Genomic DNA, 22,667 nt, shown 5'->3' with positions numbered 1-22,667 from the left:
TTAGCAGACGCAGGAGATACCACAGCCTCAGAACTAAAAATGAGGTAAGCTTTATGAACCCCGTGTATCACTCTTAATGAGAACACAGAAATGCCCAATTTAGACACCCAACAGTTGCCCTTTCGAAATAACTAGTCTGCAAGTAATTGTGATGCTAAAAACATTTAGAGGCTATGGCGCAGTGCACAGGGAAAAACGTGGTTAAGAACAAGTAAAAGCTGTGAGGTTAGCGGCAGACCTTGTCATAACAATATACTATAGTGGTCGAAGAAATAGCTGTGCATTAGACCATTCCACTTCACCAAAAGGAGTGAAAGTCACATGGCAGGAATGCCTTACAGAACATTTCACCTCACATACGAATGTGCATCCCTTTAGATGTAAAGCCAGCTATTCACAGTGCAGTCAAATTCCCTGATTCAGTGTATGAGCTGCTTACCTAGTCCAGGTATTTTTTCTTTGTATTCTAGCATTTATATTCCTGTTTGGTCGGGGCCCATGCTCTCATAAGTCGGGGAGCAACCTTTTGACACAACATATGGTAGCACCAATTTATGAGTTAAGAAAAAGATAAATGACCTTTATCACAAGTGGGGTGCTGTCACTCCTTGGAGCTAGATCAACTTATAGATACAGTTCACAAATTAAAAAATAAATACTATTAAACATACAGTAATGATGGATATGCTTCAGGGTATCTATGTCAGAGTCTCATATAGATATTGCTTTTGGAAACATTAGTTAAGAATATTTACTCTTAAAGCAAATCAGTTAAAAGTTAGAGCGAATTTTTAAAGTGCTGCATCATGCACATGAAATGTAAGGCATCCAGGTTATGCCGCAGATGATACTACCATGGTAATATAAGTAATTGTTGTAATGTTTACAGTATATTTCCACAACCTTGCCTGCTTTTTATGAGCATTGTTAATGAAATCCCATAAGGTATTCCTTTTTTCCTGGTTACACTGCATGGCCTTTTTAATCCCACTTTATTGAAGTTTATTGCTTCCTTTCATGGGTGCTTTAAAATGCATGCTGTAACACCAATTTCCATTTGAGCGCTTACACGTGGCAGGGTAGTGGATTTATGGCATTAGCTTGCAAGCCTCCGGTGAAATTTCAAGGCATGCAGCCACAGGTCAAGGCATGTCAACCACAAGGGTTGAGCGGTAAACCCCATAAATACTCCAGCATGAAGTGCATCATTGCAAAGACGAAGGGTAAAACGGAGCAAACTCCATGTTTCATACTCTGTTTTATTACTTAATTTGGGCATACTCTGTCACCTCTGATGGGTCATTTTCTTAGTTTCCAACAACAAAAAACACATTATTTTGTTAATCACTTTTTGCCAAACGTTGTATCAAACTTTTCCATATTTTGTCTATAATTCGATATTCTGAATGCCTTAACTTCACAATTTAGAGGTATTTACTTTTCAACAGATTTCATTAGTGCTTCACAGTAGGGAAGGGATGCTCTTGATGTGAGCCAATATATTGATTCGGCTGTATTTAAGCAGCACAAGCCATTTACAAAGTCATTGTGCATATGTTTGCTCACCAGACACCACTTTTTTCAGTATTGGCCTTTATTGTACAGATCAATCTTTCCTGGTGTGCCAGTCAGTCAATCAATATTTGTTTTTGTGCAGATTATTTTATATCATGTTAGATATCAATAATTAATAACATCTCTTCAAACAAATCGTTAAATTACAGTCTCACACTCCTTACACGCACACTAGGAAGTTTGGAAATTGAAACTAGTGAATGAAGAATACTTTATTGTTTGATTATTAAAAATCATTACAATAGTGGGCGGGCATCAATGATAAAAAAAAAGACATATGTCAAACAATTGCTAAGATATTTACACATAGAACAGTAAACAAGTATTGACTAACTCCTGTGTTCTTGCTTACATTATTCCCTCTTAATTTTTTAGAATCCGCCTGAATGCGTCCATTTAATGCAATAATACCATCGCAAGCAAAATAGAAAAATGTGAAGTTCATCAAAAAATAATTTTAAAAAACCTAACAATCTATATGTATTCATGGTGTTAAAATGTAAACTTCATCTAGACAATTTGGACTTTTTTCAGAAACAGTAAAGAAACAGTTGAGAGCTGTGGTGGTCCATTCTGATTTAGCATCAACTAAGGCCACAGGACAAGACATTAGTCATTATTACAAGCTGATAGCTAAACCGCTAATAGTGCAATTCCATTTGTAAAGTAAAATCCCTACATGCAATAATTTCAAAGTTCCAAGGTCACACAAGACAGAGAACAGTAAGTAAACAATGTGCAAAATGCCATATTCCACTGCTGTTAAGTGGTACGGTGAGGTGAGTAAATCGACAAAACAACATCAGGCTTATTCCTCCCTGTTATGGTTAACAATTGTTAGCTTGCTAGCTCTTGCTGTTTATAAGTCTATTTACTGCTCTTGTGACAAACTTTGTGAAACATATATTAAGCGGTGGATTGTCTGGATTCATAGATGCAAGGATGGGTGTTGACAAGTGCAGATGCCAAGTTTGTTTCATTCGCTCTTTAGCAAAATCGTTTGATTTCAAGGAGTGCAGGACAAAGACATACCACATGCTTGATTGTTTCCTTGCTGCTCCCACACCCCCTGCATGTTATGTTGGTATTTGTGTGGTGCCAACTTGGCACGTTATACAGGAATGACTATTCACCCATTCTGAGGGCCAACATTTTTTTTTCCACATATCTGAAAAGGTGCATGAAATATGGGGTGCCACAATCCCTGGCTTAAACCCAGATACGATTGACCAGGTGTGCTTACGTTGTACCCGTTGGGCTCTCTCTGAATGGAAAGACCAGAAGTGGACGTTTCTTTTGATTTGGATTTTAAGTGCCTGCTGCGATGGATTGGAGCTTCAGATTTCTTCTGCATCCAGGAGTTTTAAAGAGTCTTGTAAATAACACCGGTATGATCTACCAAGCTGAGCGGCTGACCTTTCCTGCCACAAAAAGGCCTCCAAGCTTCCTTCTCTGGAGGTACGTGCACAGCCTGATGAATGCTCCAGCCCCTACCACTCGGTGATCTTGAAGACCAAACTCAAGTCGTATTTGAGTGGAGGATGATGTTTTTGGAAGGCTGAGCACTTGTTTGAAGATTCTTGTTATTATTTTGTTCACAAGGCTGTTGTCTTATCCTTGCATGATCTCCTCGCTGTAAGTGAGGAAGTTGAGGGTTTTTGCCTTCATGACACTTATGAGAGCGGCCAGACCTGGGCTGGACAACTGCCTTGCAAGGTTTTTAAATGCCACCTGGATTGTCAAAGCTTGGGCTTCTACCTCATCTCCATGTTTGGAGCATGAACCCCTTCTGTCCATGTGGACCCCCAGATATGTATTTGAAGCAGCCCTTTCAATACTTTTACCCTTGAACTGCCAACTGCCACCTTGGTATTTCCTTAACCCAAAGGTGATTGCCCTTGTCTTTGATAAATATGTGATGTTATAATGCATGCAATTACATCACATGCTGTTGCAACGCAAAACTTTGCCCGACTTTCTATCGAGGGAGCGCTGAAAGTTGGAATAGATTAATGTTCTATTCCAACTCCAGTGTGTGCAACAGTAGGGAAGGTGTTGGAGTTGAATCCAACACCTTCCACCCACTGCTGCACACCTTTTGCGTTGCAACGGCATGCAATGAAATTGCATGCATTGTATTTGTTGCGTTAAAAAAGCTGTTTCCCGCCTTTGATAGGTTCAGTTCCAGCTCATTTTCGATGGTGTATGGAGACAACCGATCGAGCAGTGTCTGCAAGCCGACCCTGGTGTGGCTGAGCTGGACAAGGTCATCCGCTTACAATAAATTGCTAACTTGCAATAGTATAACCTCATGGTGTTTTAAAAACGTTATCACATCTGGAGACTGAAGTTTCGGAGCAAGGCCATTAGTATTCCATGAACAGACTGAGACACGGGGTTGAATACTAGTTCAATTGTGGTTTTTCAGGGCTGCTGGCAGCCATGCCCAATCAATCACCGTGGTTTTGGATTCCTCTATTTCAGTGCGGGTAGCCCTTCCGGGGGATCAGCCCTTAGCTGATCTTAGTATTAAAAAAGATGGTGGTCCGGATTTATCTAAAGAGGCTGGGAATTTTGCAAGAACCGATGGATACCATGGTTTGGTTTTGGGGAACTTATTTAATGCCCCATTTGTTAAATATATCAGACCTTAATAATACCTACTCCTTAATTGTTACAGTTGAAAAGGTAATTAACGTTGGTTCGGTGAGTTGCTTACTTCTGATGAATTTAAAATCAATTATATCACTAGATTCAATGTGACGCAATTCAAAGGTGGATTTTAAAAGTTTCAGGATATTCCCTCTATTCAAGATATTGTGTGGTCCTTGAGTAGGGTATTCAGGGACAAATAACAATTTAAGCGTTTAGGTTTGTTGTAGTAGAATCCTGGCTGGAGATTATGTGGTTGCTATTATCCATTGTCTGGGGTAGGTCGATTCTCCTTTGAATGTGTGATAGTTGTTGCTTGTGTCCCATTTGTTCACCTCGAGGTTGGTAGTCCACTTTTTTGAGGGGGTGTTTACCCATTTGTCTTATGTCCGGATTTAACAGTGTTATTTGAAAATTCTCCTTGCCTCCTAACCTATATTCATCCTCATACTGTTCTGTGGCTTCCCTGTTTTGGTTCTCCTTGGGTGTGTTTGCCATATTTATTGGGGTTATCGAATCTTCTAGTCTGGTCTTGATGGTGTAGGGTAATTGTTTTGACTTAGTGGCCTTTTCCGGCATGTCTAAGATCAAGGGGAATCTTCGCTGAAACCTCTCCCCTGGCCCGAGTCTATGCTAGTGGTCTTTACAGTGGGTGGATGCCAATGACGCCTTGCTAATCAGCTCTATTTTTGATTGTGAAGGTGATTGCTGTGGCAATGGGGGATTACTATCAGACCTTGCAGAGCTGATCGAGCCAAGTCGTATGTTACCCTTTTCGGTGGGAGGGAGATCACTGGTCATGTTTTGAGTCACTATACTGCGTTTTTTGCATTTTTTTCATAGTTTCTTTCTTTCCCTTTTGCTCAGATGTTGATTTTGGGGGATTTGTTTGATATTTCCATCCCTGGGCCGGCGACTCTGATGTCAGTACTTGTAGTTATCTTGAAAGAAAACAATGGTTCCATTTTTGACGTAATTTTATTCTTATTGTTTGGTTTAGCAGTTTGGAAAAATACCATACTCTTTGGGTGCCGCTTGATTGTCTGGGGACAAAACTGCAGCTCGAGCATCTGTCGGTCTAGTGTTGATTTTTACTGGTGAAACCTTGTGTCCTTTACTAGTTTTGTTATGGTTAAATTGGTTGGATGTGAGCATAAAAGATGTGGCTGGCCTTGCGGACCTGATGGTAATTTCCTGATTTCTGTCAGGACCAAGGTAAGGAACTGGGGAAGCGAAGACAAGATATTCATTATTGGAGAGCAAACAACATATCGCTTAGGTCAAGTTGACATTGGATGTGCTTTTGTAATTAAGGTGTTCAAGCCTATCAATTTGTTGTCAATTCCTGCCGTATATACTGCCAGTTTATTTAGAAGGTCGACTTGTAGGTCAAGTTTGTCTGAATGATAGTTTAATGCAGACACTGTAGGTTGTGAGGTTTTTAAAAGCTGGGGCCAGACAGTAGTGGGTTCAAACGCTGTTGAATCGTGACCTTCAATCGTATCTTATGTCTTGTTAAATTCTGTCTTACAGTAAGATAAATCCAAAAGAGAGCAATCATTAGGTTCCCCTGACTTTGTTTCAGGGGATTCATGATGGGCCAAGGCAAGAGGCATCGTTGGCGTTAGCGGTTTGATGTTACCTTGGGAGGTCCTGGTCAACTGTGCAGCTTGAGGTTACCTGGGGAGGTCCCGGTCCACTGTGAAGCTTGAGGGGTAGAATGTATCTTATTTCCAGGAAAGCCTATGTTGTTAATGTGAAAGTTGGTTTCCTGCTGTGAGGGTGATCTCATGCTGGTGGGAGAGTCGTTGTCTTAAATAGTTGTTGGCGAAGAACTTTGTTCCTTATTTGATTGATGGACTTGTTGCGAAGGATAAAGCGTGTCTCCTGACCGAATGACTGATCTTAGCTTATTTTTTCCAGGAGTAGAAAATTCATCTTGTACAAGGTGACCATCCGGGGACGTGGTGGTGACCTGGTTGTAGGGCTGTTCATGAATCAAGGGCTGCCCGTAAATTTGAACTGTGTCTGTATTAAGAGGTATTTTGCAGGGCTGAACTGATGGAGATGGTGTTTCATTGGGGTTAGTTGAAACTTGGGCTATGATTCCACATTTTTTAAAGAAATCTCTGAGGGTCCACTTTTTTACATTGTTAATTGTTTCATCTTGCGTATTATGTTGTTGAGCTGCAGGCCCTAGGGGAGTTGTTCTTTCCGTCTCAGGGGAGCAGCCTAGGGGACAAGATCCCTATATGGAGTACAGCAGGTGGGGGGTGATGGGACCAAAAAGTGGAGTAGTACCGTCTCTAATTCGCAGGTGATTTAATAGGTTCTTTCTTAACTTCTTGCAGGTTTTTGCTGTTTCTTTACTGAGCCTTTTGGACCGCATTGTAGTATGACTATAACTTGGGATGGCTACTCTTCCTTTCTATGGCACTTTGTCTTCCTTGTAGGTCAAAAACTGTCGCCTTCACTCCTATTTATTGCGAGTTTTGCCCCAGTGGGCGGCAGCCAGACTCCACTCTATTTCAGGCTACTCTCACTGCCTGCTATGACCTCTCACTTTTCCCCACACCTGTGCAGAGCAAAGGGGTGTGAGGGGGTTGGAGAGGGGTGCGGTGCAAGGCAGTGGACTCTTTGGTTTAGTGGTTAGGGCCTCTAGGTCAGCAGACTGACGACTGTAGGGGGTCTCGTGAGCAACACCAGCCTGGCTCCTATGTTTGGGTCACCGCCCACGCCTTGATGTCCCAAGGGAAAGGAGTAGGGCAGAGGCGGGGCAGGGGGTAAAGCAGGGTGGGGGGCAGAGCGGGACAGCAATGAGAGCGGTGTGGAAGGTTCCCAGTGCAACACTGCTTGCGGGCACCTGATGTTCTTACGGTCCCGGAATGCGCTAGGATAACACAGTCCACACACCCCCTCACTCACCCTTCGCCGCCACTTCCTGGACACACTCCCCCTCAGCTCTTCAAAATGCTGGCTCCTCCTCCTCCTTCACAGGTGAGCACGATCACCAGCTACAGCTCCCCTCACAACGTACCAGGAACAGGTTGAAAGTATTGCTATTGGCAGCAGGCCGACAAGGAGTAGTCTATGGATTAAGTCAAAAATAGCTTGCAGCTTGAGTAAATTATGCAACCTCTTCAGAGAGAGCATTGTAAAGGTGGCAATGCAAGAAAAGATTCTGAACTGGCTCGCCTCTTGCCACCTCTCGCTGCCCGACCTGCTCACACTCACAGGGAGAGGGAATGGTGAGAGAGCATAGAGAGTGGAGGAGTAAGAGGGACTGCTGCTGCACCAATCTGCGCGTCTTGACCCTGCTCAACCCCTCAGCTCAACCCCTCAGCTCTTCCAAACGCTCTTCCAAATGCCAAATCCAATCGCCAGCTCCAATCGTGGCTCCGTCTTCACATGCGACTACGGCTAATTGCGCGGGACTCCTCCTCCTCCTCCTCATTCACAGATGAGCACGATCGCCAGCAGGAAGGGTCTCGTGATAACATTGCACGTTTTAATATGAAACTAGTGTGTTACTTAACCTAGAATTAAGGTTAATCAGATGCATCTGCTATGTACTGAGAAGCACGCACATGCATTACATTTATTTACTGAAGAGCATATGCTTGCCTCTTAACAAAATATCAAACCTCATACTTAATCGAAAGGGGCTACATACATTTTAGATATTTGCCCTTTCTTCTGGGTCACATCAAATATTTGCTTTACTGAACCCTTTTTGTTGGTATTAGGCCTTTGTTTACTTTACTACTGCTAACAAGTGATAGCATACTTGTGCTCCCCGCTCCATACATGGTACAAGTGGTATGTACCTGATTGTTACATTCAATTTACTTATACGACCCTATTATATGGTATGAAAAAAACACCAGTGCACTTCCAATGCCGCCGGGTTGCAGGGACGGCGTACATAGTGGATCAAGACTCGTGCTAAGATTGTGGAATGTAGCATGGCTCCACATCAAGACTGTATTTGGGAAAACTGACACTACAAGTCTGACTTGAGAAAATACTAGGATCCTGCAACAACATTTATGAATTTTCAGACTAAGTTTATATTCTAGATTTGTTGGACAAGGTTACATGAATATCATCTTAAAAATTGTACATAGATACTGGAACTGAGACACATCTTTATACCATACAAAGCCTTGAGAAAGCCCGAAGAGGGCGAAACGCGCGTCGGCTGTGGACCATAACGTGGAAAAATAAAGGCTTGAAATTTTTACATCTTCTGGTTTTGTGAAATTGACTTTTTGACCAAGGACATGGATTATTGATGAAACGCTAAAATAGCGAAGGGATCAAAGCGACTGTTTTGGAAGTGCACTGGTGTTTTTTTCATATTGTGAGGACCTCCATTCCGAACGGACATTTAGGAAGGGGGTCGTGGTTTGATGCCCGAGGTGGATGTGCATCCAACGCCAAGCAGCACTCCATATTGTTCAGTATGTGTGATATTGTATTGGACTAATGAGAACTAAGGTTGATGTAAGAATCAAAATAGCAAATCCACCATTCTTTTTGTCTAAACCCTATTATATGGTACTACATGTACCCAGGCCACTGAAGGGCTGGGCCCCACTGTGCACCAAATAGCTGCTGGAGATTGTGTTACACCCCTGCTAATAGTATGTTCCAGTACTCATTGTGCCACCCATTGAATGAGCACTGCAAAACATGTCACAAGGCTTCAACTGCAGCCTGTAATGCAGTTTTAAACTGCCATTTGACCTGTCAAAATAAACTTTATGCCAGGCCTAAACCTTCCCTTTTAATGCTTATAAGTCACCCCTAAGGTAGACCCGAAATGTCCATAGGACATGGTGCACAGTATTTAATAAGTAGGATATGCATATTTAGGGATGTAGGTAGCCAAATACCGGTCGGTAATGGCTGAAATTCGGTAATTTCGGCCGTTACCGACCAGTATTTGGAAAATGAGATGTAGGAGTCAAAAATTTACCGATTCAGTAATGAGTCAGTATTTTATCAAATCGGAATGTACCAAATCCTTATTTACCGAATTCTTATTTACCGAATCGGTAAATAAGAAATGGTAAAAAATGTCTATGGAGATGTAGGAAACCAAAAAAATACCTAATTTTATGAAATTCGGTATTTAAGAGTCGGTATTTACCATGGATTGAAAGCAGGTTGTAACGAGGTGCAGGCTATAAAATAAGGCCCCAAAATGCAACAGTGTAGCCAGAATGGTGGCATTCTATGTCCTAGCAAGGCGTCAACGGCTACAGGCAGCATGAGAGAAGGTATGGAGAAGTGCGGAGCAAGTGTACAGGCAGAGGATAACACTCTTCCAACTGACTGAGCCAGAGATACTGCAAAGGTACAGCCTACACCCACACACCATCCTGGACTTGATCAGGGACCTGCACCCACTCCTGGAGCACCCAACACCAAGGGCGCACACCATCCCAACCCATGTGCAGGTGCTGTGTAGCCTGCACCAGCTTGCCTCTGGGAGTTACCAGAGTGTGATTGCTGCAGTAGGTGGTGTGTCCCAGAACTGCCTGTCCCATTTCTTTAGGAAGTTCCTTGAGGCCATGATGCAGATAATGACTCAATATATTAGGTTCCGTGACACACCTTCGGAACTTGCGAAGACCAAAACAGATTTATATCAACTGGCACACTTCCCTCACGTGATAGGCTGCATAGATGGCACCCACATCCCACTCTGCCCACCTGCAGCCACAGAACACATTTACAGGAACCGTAAGTCAATGCACTCAATCAATGTGCAGGTGATATGCAACGCTGGTAACATCATTACAGACATTGTGGCTAAATTCCCTGGGAGTACCCACGACTCGTACATATTACAGAACAGTGGGATATACACATGCCTTGTTGCAGGAGATTTTGGGGACGGATACCTGCTAGGTAAATGACTGTGACACACCCTGATAGTTATAGCAGATGAATGTATCATGAGTATGTAACTAATGGCACTTTCTTTTCCACCTAGGTGATAGCGCATATGCCCTGCGGTCCTTTGTGCTTAACCCCTACCTCAATCAATCTACCAGGATTGAGAGGCGCTTCAATGTGGCACACAGATCAACTCGCAACGTTGTTGAACGCACATTTGGACTCCTTAAAAGCAGGTTCTGCTGCCTCCACAAGAGCGGAGGTGCACGAGAGTGCACTCCAATCATCCGCTGCAAATGATAGTGACCTGTGCCATGCTGCACAATCTTGCCACCAAAGAAGGCACAGAGGTGGAGATCACACATCATGAGGACATTGATGATGACACAGAACAGGCAGAGCTCTATGCAACAGGAGCAGCACCAAAAACAGATGGGAGACTGAGACGGGCAGAGATCACACACCAAAATTTCTAAGTAAGTAAGGAGACACAGACAGGCTTAGTATTTGAAGTACTTAGGTTAATAGTCACTACCGCACTTCACTGACACAACACCATGGAACTATAATGTCTGTATTCCACACTGGGTGGTCACAGTTTCCCTCACCATGACCTGTCCTGTGGGTTGAGGGCATCATCAATGTTTGCGTCCATGCACTACAGTGCGGAATGCACAAGGCTGGGTGTCACCAGTTGCAGTGGTGGTGCCTGGTTCAGCAGATTGCCTCCTGCTGCTCCTTTGAATGTCAGGAACAGGAGTGCTGGAGCCACTCCTGATGGTGGAGTCTTCTGTGTCCCAGACACCTGTGTCTAAGCATGGGCGGAAAATCCGTTTCGCTCGCGGATTTTGCGGATTTTCGGTAAATTCGCAATCCGCGAGATTCGCGAATCTCCCGCAAAATCCGCAAATCCGCGAGCAGCGGATTTTGCTCGCACTGCTCGCACTGTTCGCGTGAGTTCGCGGCTTCCCAGTACAACTTCGCGCCCCGCGAATAAGTGCAAAATTGCAGAAATACGATCTTAGCAAAACTGAAACTACTTACCAGGTTCAAAAGTTCAGGCTCATCATTAGTAGCCATTTCCTGTAGTGCTTCCTGAGGGGCCCCTCCAGAGTTCAGTTGCCAGTTGCAACTATTATGTGACCCTGCTCTGAACCTCAGAATAGTTACACATATGCCACAAAGGTCCTGAATTACAGCTAAGGGAGACAAGCAGGAGCCAGGCTGGAAGTTCAAATCCACTAATCAGCCCCTAATTCATTATTGTCAGTTGGGGCAGGGCAGGTGTTGTAACTAATTTTGCAACAATGAAAGCACTTAGCAAGTGCAAAAGATCACTAATCAGGAAGCACTAAGGAAGCAGGTGCCAGCTAAAAAAATATTCTGTGACACATTAATCAGCCCCAAATTAATTCAGGTCACTTGAGGCAGGGAAGGTGTGCTTGCGTTGCCACAATAATGTACACTGACTGGACAACCAGAGGGTGCTGTGATGAAACAGAGGGTGGCATGGGTGGGCCAGAGGGTGTCATGAGTAGTCAGAGAGTGGCAGTGGTGACAGAGAGTGGCAGTGATGAAGAAGAGTGTCCCAAACAGGCTGGACACGTAGAAACAACAAGTTCGCGAAACTTGCGACCCGACAGGTAAGTTCGCAATTTGCGAAAGTGTACAAAACCCTCGCGAACTGGCAGAAACCCGCGCAAACACAAAAAAAAAAATCCGCAAATTCGCGAGAATTCGCAGATTTTGCGGATTGCGAGTTCGCAAATCCGCAAAATTCGCAAACGCGAGATTCGCAAAATTCGCCCATGCTTACCTGTGTCTCCAGCAGTGGCTGCCTGTTATGTGAGCAAAAGCTCCATGGCAGAGGTGATTCTCCCCACCCCCCTCGACAAATCAGTGCAGCAGTGCACAATGCCAACCTGCATGTTGATAGAGCGCCGGCATAGTAGGGAGGTTGCTGCAGCAAGCCGGTTCATGGCTTTAGTCTGTTGGCGCATGCACTGATGATCCCTGTGCCTCTCGGAGTGGTTACTGTCTAGTTTGTCGCAGAGAGCGCTCATGGTCTGTGTCATGACCCTCATTCCCTTTGCCATGGACTGCATGCACTCTGTCATTGCGCCAATCCCCCGGTCTAGGTGGACATCCTGCTATTTAAAGTGCGCACTTGTCTATGAACTGCTAAAATGCCCTTTGCTTGCAGGCGCTGGACTTTAACAATGGTGGCCTCAAGACCACAGAAAACTCCCTCTCCATCCTCACCTTCGCCTCTCTCCCGTGCCCTTCGGCCCCAGACACTGGCCCGCACAGCTCCAGACGAAGTCTGCTGCCCAGCGTTGTCAGCCTGAGATGGAGTTGTTGGTGTGACACCATCCACATATTCCTCATCTGATGTCTCAAGTATCCTGAGAGGGTGCACATCATGCCTCCTTGGCCTTCCCAGCACAGATGACTCTGAGGTTGGTGTTCGGGAGAACGCTGGTGGTTCAAACAGTTGTGACCCAAACAGCAGAGTTGACAGAGGCTGTGGTGTGGTGGGTCGCTCCGCTGTAGTGGCTGCCTGCGCTGTGGGTGTGTCTTGAAGCACAGTGCTTGGACCTGCTTTATCAGTTGTTTTGTCACTCCTCTCCGTTGCCGGTGCCCTCTCCTCCCTTTCCTGCGCTCTACTGTGCAATGAATCTCCTGTGGACAGATATGGACATTGGGTCAGTGGTGTTGTTCACATGTGTGTCATTATTAAATCACATTCCTATCACACAATTGCCTAGTCCTCAACAGATTTTGTATGTACTGTGTGGCATGCCTTGCTGATTTCTATGTTGACTGCATTGATGTATGTTCCTATGACTACGTCTCCCATGAAGCATCGCTGGAAATAACTAAAACCAGTTCTGGAGTGTGATGCAGACAACTACATTGGTGAAGGGAATCAGGGAAAAGGGTGGCGATTGAAGTCCATGCATCTTACTTTTCTTTTTCCCAGCTCTGGCTGAGCTGTCAGCATCCCCAATCCCATGGATACTTTCAGGTTCCAGGGAAGATTCCACCAGCTACTCCAGGTCTGTCAGTCTTTGTGGTCTATTCCTCCCTCCACCTGTGGCTCTGGCTTCTTTCCTCTGTGCTGCCATTTTTTTTTTGGTAATGATCCGCAGATCATACCACACTTTTTTGAGGTCTTTCTATGTCTCTGTGTATGACCCCAATGGCATTTACCTTGGACTGGATCTCCAGCCAGGTGTTCCTTTTGGCTGACTCTGCTACATGCAGAGACTGCTTGCCAAACAGCTGGGTGTGGTGATTGACAACCTCCTCAACCAGCAGCTGAAATTCTGCTGGGCTGCATTTCAATTTTCTCCTGCACTCAGCTGCATCCTTCTGGACATCCTGGGACTCCATTCTGCTGCTCAGATCTGCTCAGGACTGCCTGCTCTGAAGGACTGGGTTTTTCTAAGACCCAGCGGTGCCAGGGGACAACACCTGAAACCTTCGTGGGTTATCTGTTCCGGCGTACAATTGACAGAGACACGGGACACTTCCTTCGGCGTCAAAGATCAGGGTTTATTTACTGCAGGGAACACAGAAGTCACAAGAAGTACAACGTATGTAGGTTCTAGGAGACTGCTTCAAATTGTATCTGTGGATCGCTCCTTTTATACAGTTTTTCATCATACAACAGCATTGCAAACAAAAGGTTACAACCCAGTTCCCACAGTAAATTTCATAGGGGGTCGCTTTCATGTATTCAGGGTCCCAGAACATAATTACAGTAGCATCGCCAGTTCCCAACTGTAAAAGTACATCTTCCCACCATTAGTGCATTCCATTCCGGCTGTAAACGAGTTAAGGAAGAGTCATAAACAGGTGCAGAGGAAGACAAAGATAGTCAACAGATTGAAAAGAGTGTAAGGGGGAGATATCGGAAACACGATTGCAGGATCAAAGGAGACGCGCCTAATGAATGCACAGCTGCAACAATAGACCGGCACGGCAAGATGAGCCTCGAGTGGGGCCATCTGCCTTTGCAGTGTCATCCCCCTCGTCATAAAGACACCCTCAAAGGAACACGTGTCTTCCGCAAGAGTTTGGGAATCCCGGGGTCACAAAGCGGACAGTGTCCGTTCGCTGGCTACTTGAGGGCAAGAAACAAAATGGATGCTGTATCTAAAATGGAACCCGTGGGTTCGGATGAAGAAACCCACGAAACAGACGAACGGTTTAGGTCAGCATAGCGAAAACGCGTACACCCACTAAACTCGTCATTTGCGGTTCATAGATACCAAACTCGTCCATATTCGAGCGAGTCGAAAACACCACTTACAATTGTCACGGAACCTCAGACGCTCCTTTTGCCCTCATGTAGGCAAGCACTAGTCGATATCAAAATCGATCTCGATATTCATCAGACCATCCAGATGTTGCTGCAACATCATTCTATCCATCAATGTTTCTTTGGTAACAGGTGGCCGTCTTATACTCGTCGTAGCACCGAGGCCACATAAGGCAGGACCACACTGCACACAAAGACAACACGTGAACAGAAATACTACAACAACCCCAATGATCATCAGAATCTTCCAACCCCACGTCGACATCAAGCCCCAAAACCATCCTAGTAGCGTCCAATCACCTACGTCCACGTGTATGGACTCGGAGATCTTATGCAACTTTGAGATGGCTTGATAGACAGTTGGAGCATTATCAGGAATGAAAATGCAGCAACTCGAATGGATCACCTTACATACTCCACCTCTATCTGCAAGAACAACGTCTAAAACCATACGGTTTTGTAACGTCATAAGCCTGTCCGCCTGAAGCTCTGCTGTAAGATTACCAAGGGCACTTGCAGTGATATTAGCAGTCGATTCCACCACTCGAGTCAACTGTCTCAGGTTCCTACTATTGATCATAGGTCCCCAAAACGGCAAGAAACCCTTAAAGAAGTCTCCTGCTTCTTGACCGGCAGTGTCTTCTTCGCTAATCACGCCTCTCACAACTCCAGTCTTGTGATAATCCGACCCAACTGTAAAGGTCGGCGGCAACAGATTCGCAATATAACAGGTGCCCGAGAAATCACGAGGCAACCATGTATATGCGCGGTTGTAACAGACAAAGTATGTACCCTTGGCAGTCAAAAGAACAGGGGAAGAGGCCATCGGTAAAACATACATTTCAGTACAGGCACTCCTCCCGAGCTGAGGTCGCGGGCTTCGGCCAAGACCTTTCAAACAGAAATTACCGAGATGGGGTACGATCCAGATCGGAGACGAGCTTTTAAGCTGCCGATCACCCACTGACATGCTATACTCAGCCTCACTCAGATCTCTGTATGCTCGCACCTCTTCCTCTGGGATAAGCGATGCGTCGAAGATATCCCTATCTAAATTGGCAATCGTTCTTGCCAAAGGCTTGTGGTACGGGCAAGGACCATGATCTGCAGTGCGTGTCTCTCGATGGGGGTAGGAATCTAGTGCGCTACAAAACATAGTTTGAAATGCTCGAGCTGAACCCTGGGAACTGTAAGGAAGGACCAAGTACGGAATTCCCCTATCCATGGTATGTGGCATTAAACCACACACCCAACAATTGGTAGTGTTCATCACCAACTGATGTTGATGAAGAAGTTGGACAAAGGAGTTGTTCATGAATTCCGCACGTCTAACCTGCTCGTGTTGAGGTAGAGGGTGAAAGGAATGAGGAGAAACAGTGGGGGTAGGTTTTGATTCAGAGGAAAGAGTAGGTGAAGCAGAAGACAATAATGTTTGTATACCAAAATATACTCCACCCACCAATAACATGGAAACAGTTAGGAACAGTAGGAACACCTGAAACAGAAAGCATTTGGTACGTACAATCCTATGCAGTACTGATATCTGCGCGAGAGTCTTCTCCACTTCCGACAACTTTGAGAATTCCATCCTCTAAAAACCGTCCGCAACATTCTTGACGCACTTCGTTCTGAGTAGCAATTATCAATCCCCAGGAGTTCCTAGGAATCGACGGCCTCCGACCTAATGTCAGGAACCTGCTAAACAGAAGGAAGTACCCGCACGGCCCTACAGTCAACCCGGATGTAAGGTTCTTTTAATCAAACAATATAATACAAAATCTCCTAGCTGTGGAAAAACACACATACGTGGAAAAGAACTCAGAAGTTAATAGAAACCACAATTGTTCAGAAATGTTTAAGATGATAATGGAGGTAACGTGAATTTTCAAAAAGGGGAAAAAAAAAAAAAGATTTTATTAGTCTTTGGTATGGGAACGAAGAAAATATCTGCTTCTTCCAGGACGAGTCTGCTCTTCAAACAATTGTTCAGGTTGCGGAACAGAGTCCTGTCGGTCAGATGATAGTTCAAGTCTTGAGTTCTCCAATGGCAAAGGTTCAACAAAGTTATCTGATTGCACTGAAGTATCTCCCACAGGCTGAGCGTCACTGAACGGCACAAATTTCGCCGGAGCTTCTGTTTCCGATGCGGCGATACTGGTCCTCACCCACGAGTCTGCTGGTAAAGGTATTGGCACCTTCTTTGTATGGGTGGCATGCACCCAATGTTTGCGACCCTCCAAACGAACTGCAGTTCTCGTGGCGAGTAGAACCTGGAAGGGTCCCACAAACCTCGGCTCCAGGTTCCGTTTCCGGCCAAAGTTTCTGGTCACCACCCAATCTCCTGGTTGGAGCCGATGGCCAGGACCCTCTGTCTGTGCCGGCAGTGCTTCAAAGACCTGTTGATGAATTAACCTCAGTTTAGCAGTCAGATCATGGAGATAATCAATTAACATTGGATACTCAAGACTGTCGAAAGACCTCGGTCTAGGAACCCCCCAAATATTTGCAGGACGGCTGAACACAATCTCATATGGGCTAAGCCCTACTCGAGAGTGTACAGTCGCCCTGGTCGACAAGAGAGCCAGAGGCAAAGCATCGGGCCACGACAGACCAGTCGTAGCCTGAATCTTTGCGAGTTTCAATTTGAGAGTACCATTGTACCCTTCAACCAAACCTGCTGACTGGGGATGATTGGCGCTGTGGAATTTTTGTGTAATTCCAAGGCCCTTACACACACTCTTCATTACACTCCCCACAAACTCACTTCCGTTATCAGACCATACAATCCGTGGCATTCCATACTGAGGAAAGTATTCCTTCAGTAGGACTTTCGCTGTGGACAGGGCAGTATTGTCTTTGAGAGGGTAGGCTTCGATCCATCGGGAGAATGCGCAAACCACAACTAAAACATACTTCAGGTTATTACATCTCTCCATATGGATGAAGTCTAGCTCGATAACTTCAAAGGGACATGTAGGAGGAGCAAAGTGGCCAGGTGGGGTAGGGGTGCCCTTGCCAGGATTGTACATCATACATACCATGCAATTCGTAACCACTCTCTCAGCACACTTAGCAATACCATCATTCTTCCATACAGGAGACAGCAACTTACATATACCTTTCACGCTAATATGTGACAAGCCGTGTGCCATAGTCACAACAGCTAGCACATATGCATCCGGCAACATCCACCTCCTATTCTCCGACAAATCAATCCAACATCCATTCTCATCCAACTTTCCTGTGCTCTCTTTCCACTTAGTCTTTTCAGTTTCGGTGGCCTCATTCTGAATTGCTTTCACACTTTCAACAGTATCCTCACACATACCAGTTTCTGCAGGCCACCTTACCAAACTCGACACATACATCCTGGTTGCAAGGTTTCTAGCAGTCTCTTTAGCAATCTCATCCGCAAACGCATTACCACGACCAACATCATCCGTCACCTTGCGGTGCGCACTGCATTTAATAATCGCCACCTGCTTGGGCAATGTAAGTGCATCCAAAAGTTCGTTCACAAGCTGTCCGTGCTGGATCTTCGTGCCATGCGATGTCATAAAGCCTCTCTCTCGCCACAATCGACCAAAACTATGCGCAACACCAAAAGCATACTGACTGTCAGTAAACACATTCACTCGCTTTCCCTTCGACAAAACACACTCTCTCGTCAACGCAATCAACTCTGCCGCCTGTGCAGAATTCTGATTCAACCTCGCAGTTTCCACAACCGTACTCAATGTTACCACAGCATACGCAGTCGTCACATCACCATTCGGCAACTTAAAACACGAACCGTCCACATACAAAGTACCATCGGGGTCTGCCAATGGAGTGTTTTTTAGGTCAACACGACCCTTCGTTTCTTCCTCAGTTCGCAAATAACAATCATGTGGTGGTACATCGTCTGATTTCATATTGGTTGGCAACAAAGTCGCCGGGTTTAGGACATTACAGCGCTTTATTTGAATATGACTTGCCAAAAGTGTCAACTCGTAACCAGACAACCTTGCGCTTGTCAAGTGTTGGGTTTTCGTACGATTTAAGAGAGTGTCAACTGCATGTGGAACCATTACCGTAAGCATATTATCCATGACCAATACTGCAGATTGTCGTATGGACACCGCAGCCGCCGCTGTCGCTCTTAGACAACTCGGCAAAGCTCTAGCTACTGGGTCCAAGGTCGAGAAAAATATGCACATGGACGCTGCTTACCACCAAATTGCTGCGTAAAAACACTCAACGCACAACCCTCTCTCTCGTGAACGTATAGTGTAAATGGATTGCTGTAGTGAGGAGTACCTAACACAGGAGCCGAACACAACGCATCACACAGTTCAGAAAAACTTTTCTGACACTCGTCCGTCCATGGCAAAGGAGTTGGAACATCCTTGCACGTGAGGGCTACCAATGGTTTCGCTAGCAATGAAAAATTCGGAATCCATTGCCTGCAGTATGACGTGATACCTAGAAAGGCACGCACATCTCTCTGAGTTGTTGGCACAGTCATTCGAGCGATTGCTGCAATTCTCTCTGGGGTCAACCTTCTTCCCTCCTTTGACAATAAGTGACCTAGATAGGTTACTTCTTGGCAACAATATTGCAGTTTAGAAGGTGACACCTTGTGATGTAAGTCACATAGATGCTGTAACAGAGACACCGTAGCAGTTGTGCAGATGTCTTTTGTGTCGGCAGCCACCAACAAGTCATCGACATATTGAATCAAGGCCGCACCAGCCGGTAACACAAACGCATCGAGTTGACTCTTCAGGGCTTGGCTGTATATCGATGGACTCTCACAGTAGCCCTGAGGTGCGCGTTTAAACCTAAAGCTGCGACCACCTAATGAGAAACCGAATAGGTCTCTGCTTTCCTCAGCAATCGGAATGCTAAAGAAAGCATTCTTCAGATCGATCACTGAAAACCAAGAAGCAGATGCTGGAATTAGAGTCAGTAAAGCCGTAATGTCAGGCACCACAGGAAACTGAGGAATAACAATTTTGTTCACCTCCCGTAAATCAATAACAAAACGATAAACAGGAGGCTTGGATGGATCAGTGCATTTTAAGATGGGTAACACAGGACTATTACACACGTTTCCCAGAGTCTCCTCGATAACATCTTTCTCGATCAAATCATAGATGATCGCTAACAACGCTCGCTCTCCATCAAGGGAGATACGATACTGGGGAATACGTGGCAATCGTACATTCGATTTCAATTGAACAACATAAGGGGAGATATCAAGCAGGCCCACGTCATTGGGACCCGTTGCCCACAAAGATGCAGGAAGAGAACTCAATTCCGGTGGGAGCTTATCAGATGACAGATACATGGGAGAGATCACTCTCTGCCCCAACGTAAGCTCCACTCCCGCAGGAGAACAATACAAAGTCGCATATAACCGTTTCAGCAAATCCAGGCCCAACAGATTTTCACCACAACCAGTAGTCAAAATCAAAGGAGCTTTCAGCTCACAAGGCCCAATTGTAAGGGGCAAAGGGCTAGAGACCGGATTGCTAACAGGGGCGCCAGAGAATCCAACGGAAACATTTGTTAAGCCAGACAAAGGTGCGCCAGGGAGTTTCGAATGCATAATGGAACTTTTCGCTGCACCAGTGTCCAACAGAAAAGGCTAAACTACGCCCGATGTGGCAACTGCGACGTAAGGCCCTCTCTGATCAACCGGAACTGATACTACTCCCTCTCTTTGTCTGTGGCTGTCCTAGTAGTTACCGTCATCAATACCCTGCTCGATATAAAAATCGTCCACATGGTACTGTGCGGATCTACCTGACGATGAACCACGCTGATCAAAGCAATTATTGGAATCAGATGAATTGTTAGAACGCTCATTTTGAGTCAGGCCAACACCACGACCTCTACCTCGCGAAGCCTGCTGAGGACCACTACGACCTCCTCTAGATGAATTACCATTATTTTGATCGCGCAAAACCGGACAATCAAACTTCAAATGACCCTCACCTCTACAATAGGCACATTGATTGTATCCAAGCATAGATCTCTGCGAAGAAGAGACATTCCGCGATTGTGACTTAGCAGATTGCGATTGTGATCTATTCTGCTGTTGGGAATCATTTTGATTTGAGCGCGGACGATACGCTTGCTGTAACAGAACTTTTGTTTTGAGGTCTTTCGTCTTTTTCTCCGCACGATCATTTTCCTCCTTCTCTCTATTTTCATAATATTGAGCCGTAGCCAATATCTGAGCAGAGGTAGAAACAGCCCACGCACTTTCTGAATTCTTCAATTTGTTGCTAAGTTCGGGCAACAAATTTGATACAAATTTATCCACAAACAACCTCTGACCTCCCTCAGTGCTCATATCTTGACCACTGTGATAGATCAAATCTCGTAAAGAAATCGGAGACACTCTCGTCCTTCTTTTGCTTACAAGCAGACAGTTTATCCCAATTAACTTTCATTGATGGCATAAGTGTCTTCATTAGAGTAATGATTATCTGAGGCAAAGCCGTAATTAACTGCTCAGGCTTAGCCCCACCAACCTGCAATCCGTCAGCCGCTGTAAGCGCAGCCCAATCACCACCTAACTCAGCTGCATGATCTTCGCGAAGTATTTTCGCCCAAATCGGTTGAGGTACGACATTGCCGAACAACATGTCGATGTCGGCAAGGTTCATGATCGTAGCATCCACTAATTGGGACAACTCTTTATAGTACCCTGCAGGATTTTTACGAGGGTCTGGCAAAGATTGCTTAACCTGCAAAACTTCCGATGCATTCCATGGAAGGTGTATCCAAACTCTCTGGAAGTGTGGCAGAATAATAGGATTAGCCTGCGCATCACCTGGCATCCACACTGGGGGAACTTCGCGCATGGGATACTGACCAGGAGTTGCCATCCATTCCTCAGATTCATCTTTAAACAACGCTCAAGGTATTATAGTGGGACGAAAAGATAGAAGATGTTCTATAGCACGTCGAACATTGCTACCCACAAGTATACCACTTGAAAACTGAAGCTGAAGTTCAGTTATATCGATCGGTACTTCATTTACCTCATCATTTGATATCGCTTCACGTAGAAATTTGCACATTTCATCAAACACAAATCTCTGTGTTGGCTCATTGAATTGAGAGAAAGTCTCAAAAATTATGCGCGGGGGATTTTTAATGGGGTACCTAATCCAATTACGCGCCATCCGAATTAGCGTATCACGTTCCCTACCACCAGGAAGCTGACTTCGTCGTTGGGGAACATCAGCAGCATCGGACCCAAGAATCGGTCCAAAAGGAGAATAAAGGTTAGCAACAGCGTTAGGAATGCGTCTTCGAACAGACGGAGAAGAAGAAAAAAGTACAGGAGCAACAATATGAGAACTAAATACAGGAGCAGTAGGAGCGGTAGGAGTAGCCACAAGAGCAGAAGTGGCGGGAACAGTAAGATGAGAAGACATAGGCAGCGGAGCAGTAAGAACAGGAGCAACGACAGGCTGACCAGCAGCCGCCGGGGCAACAGGTTGAGGAGCAGGGGGAACCACAGGCACTGTAGTATCCTGTGCATATGGAGGTGGCGACTTCAATAGGTATGATAACAAGGGATCCTCTACTGCTTCCTCTTCCTTCTTATCAGTACTCGTCGGTAAAACGGGATAACACTTATCCACTGTCATACGTTGCAATCTATCAAAAACTTCCTTTTCCTTCTCATCTTTATCTCGCTGAAACTGCTCTGCATTTCTCATCGTCGTAACGATACCTTCTCTCTTATTACGTTTAAGCTGTTTGATTTCTTTCTGCTTGGCTTCTTTACGCCATAACCGAAAGGAATCGAACATGGCCGGCCTTGCTTTCTTTTTAAACAATTTTGCTTCTAAATTATCCAAAATCGCTGTTTCGAAACTACCATGAGGTGGCCAACTAAGAACACCGTCATCTTTAGTATAGCGAACCCAGCAATCATTAAATGTGATAGGACCCACACCATGGCGACTATATAATTCATAGACTGGAGTTCCAACTGGAGGTATCGGACATGAGTCCTCCAATCGGGAATCCGCACCACAACCTCTAAAGCAGCCAAACAAAGTACTACGGCCAGGCATCGTGCACACTAACCGAGTTTCAGAAACATCAAGGGTTATTGGATTACAATGTCCTCGCAAAAATGCAAAACCCTCGGTTTTGGCGACTGCAATCATCAAAATAGAACAACTAAGAACAAAAT

Source organism: Lissotriton vulgaris, chromosome 11 (assembly GCF_964263255.1).
Source record: "Lissotriton vulgaris chromosome 11, aLisVul1.2, whole genome shotgun sequence".
NCBI lineage: Eukaryota > Metazoa > Chordata > Amphibia > Caudata > Salamandridae > Lissotriton > Lissotriton vulgaris.
Note: the sequence above shows the minus strand (reverse complement) of the source record.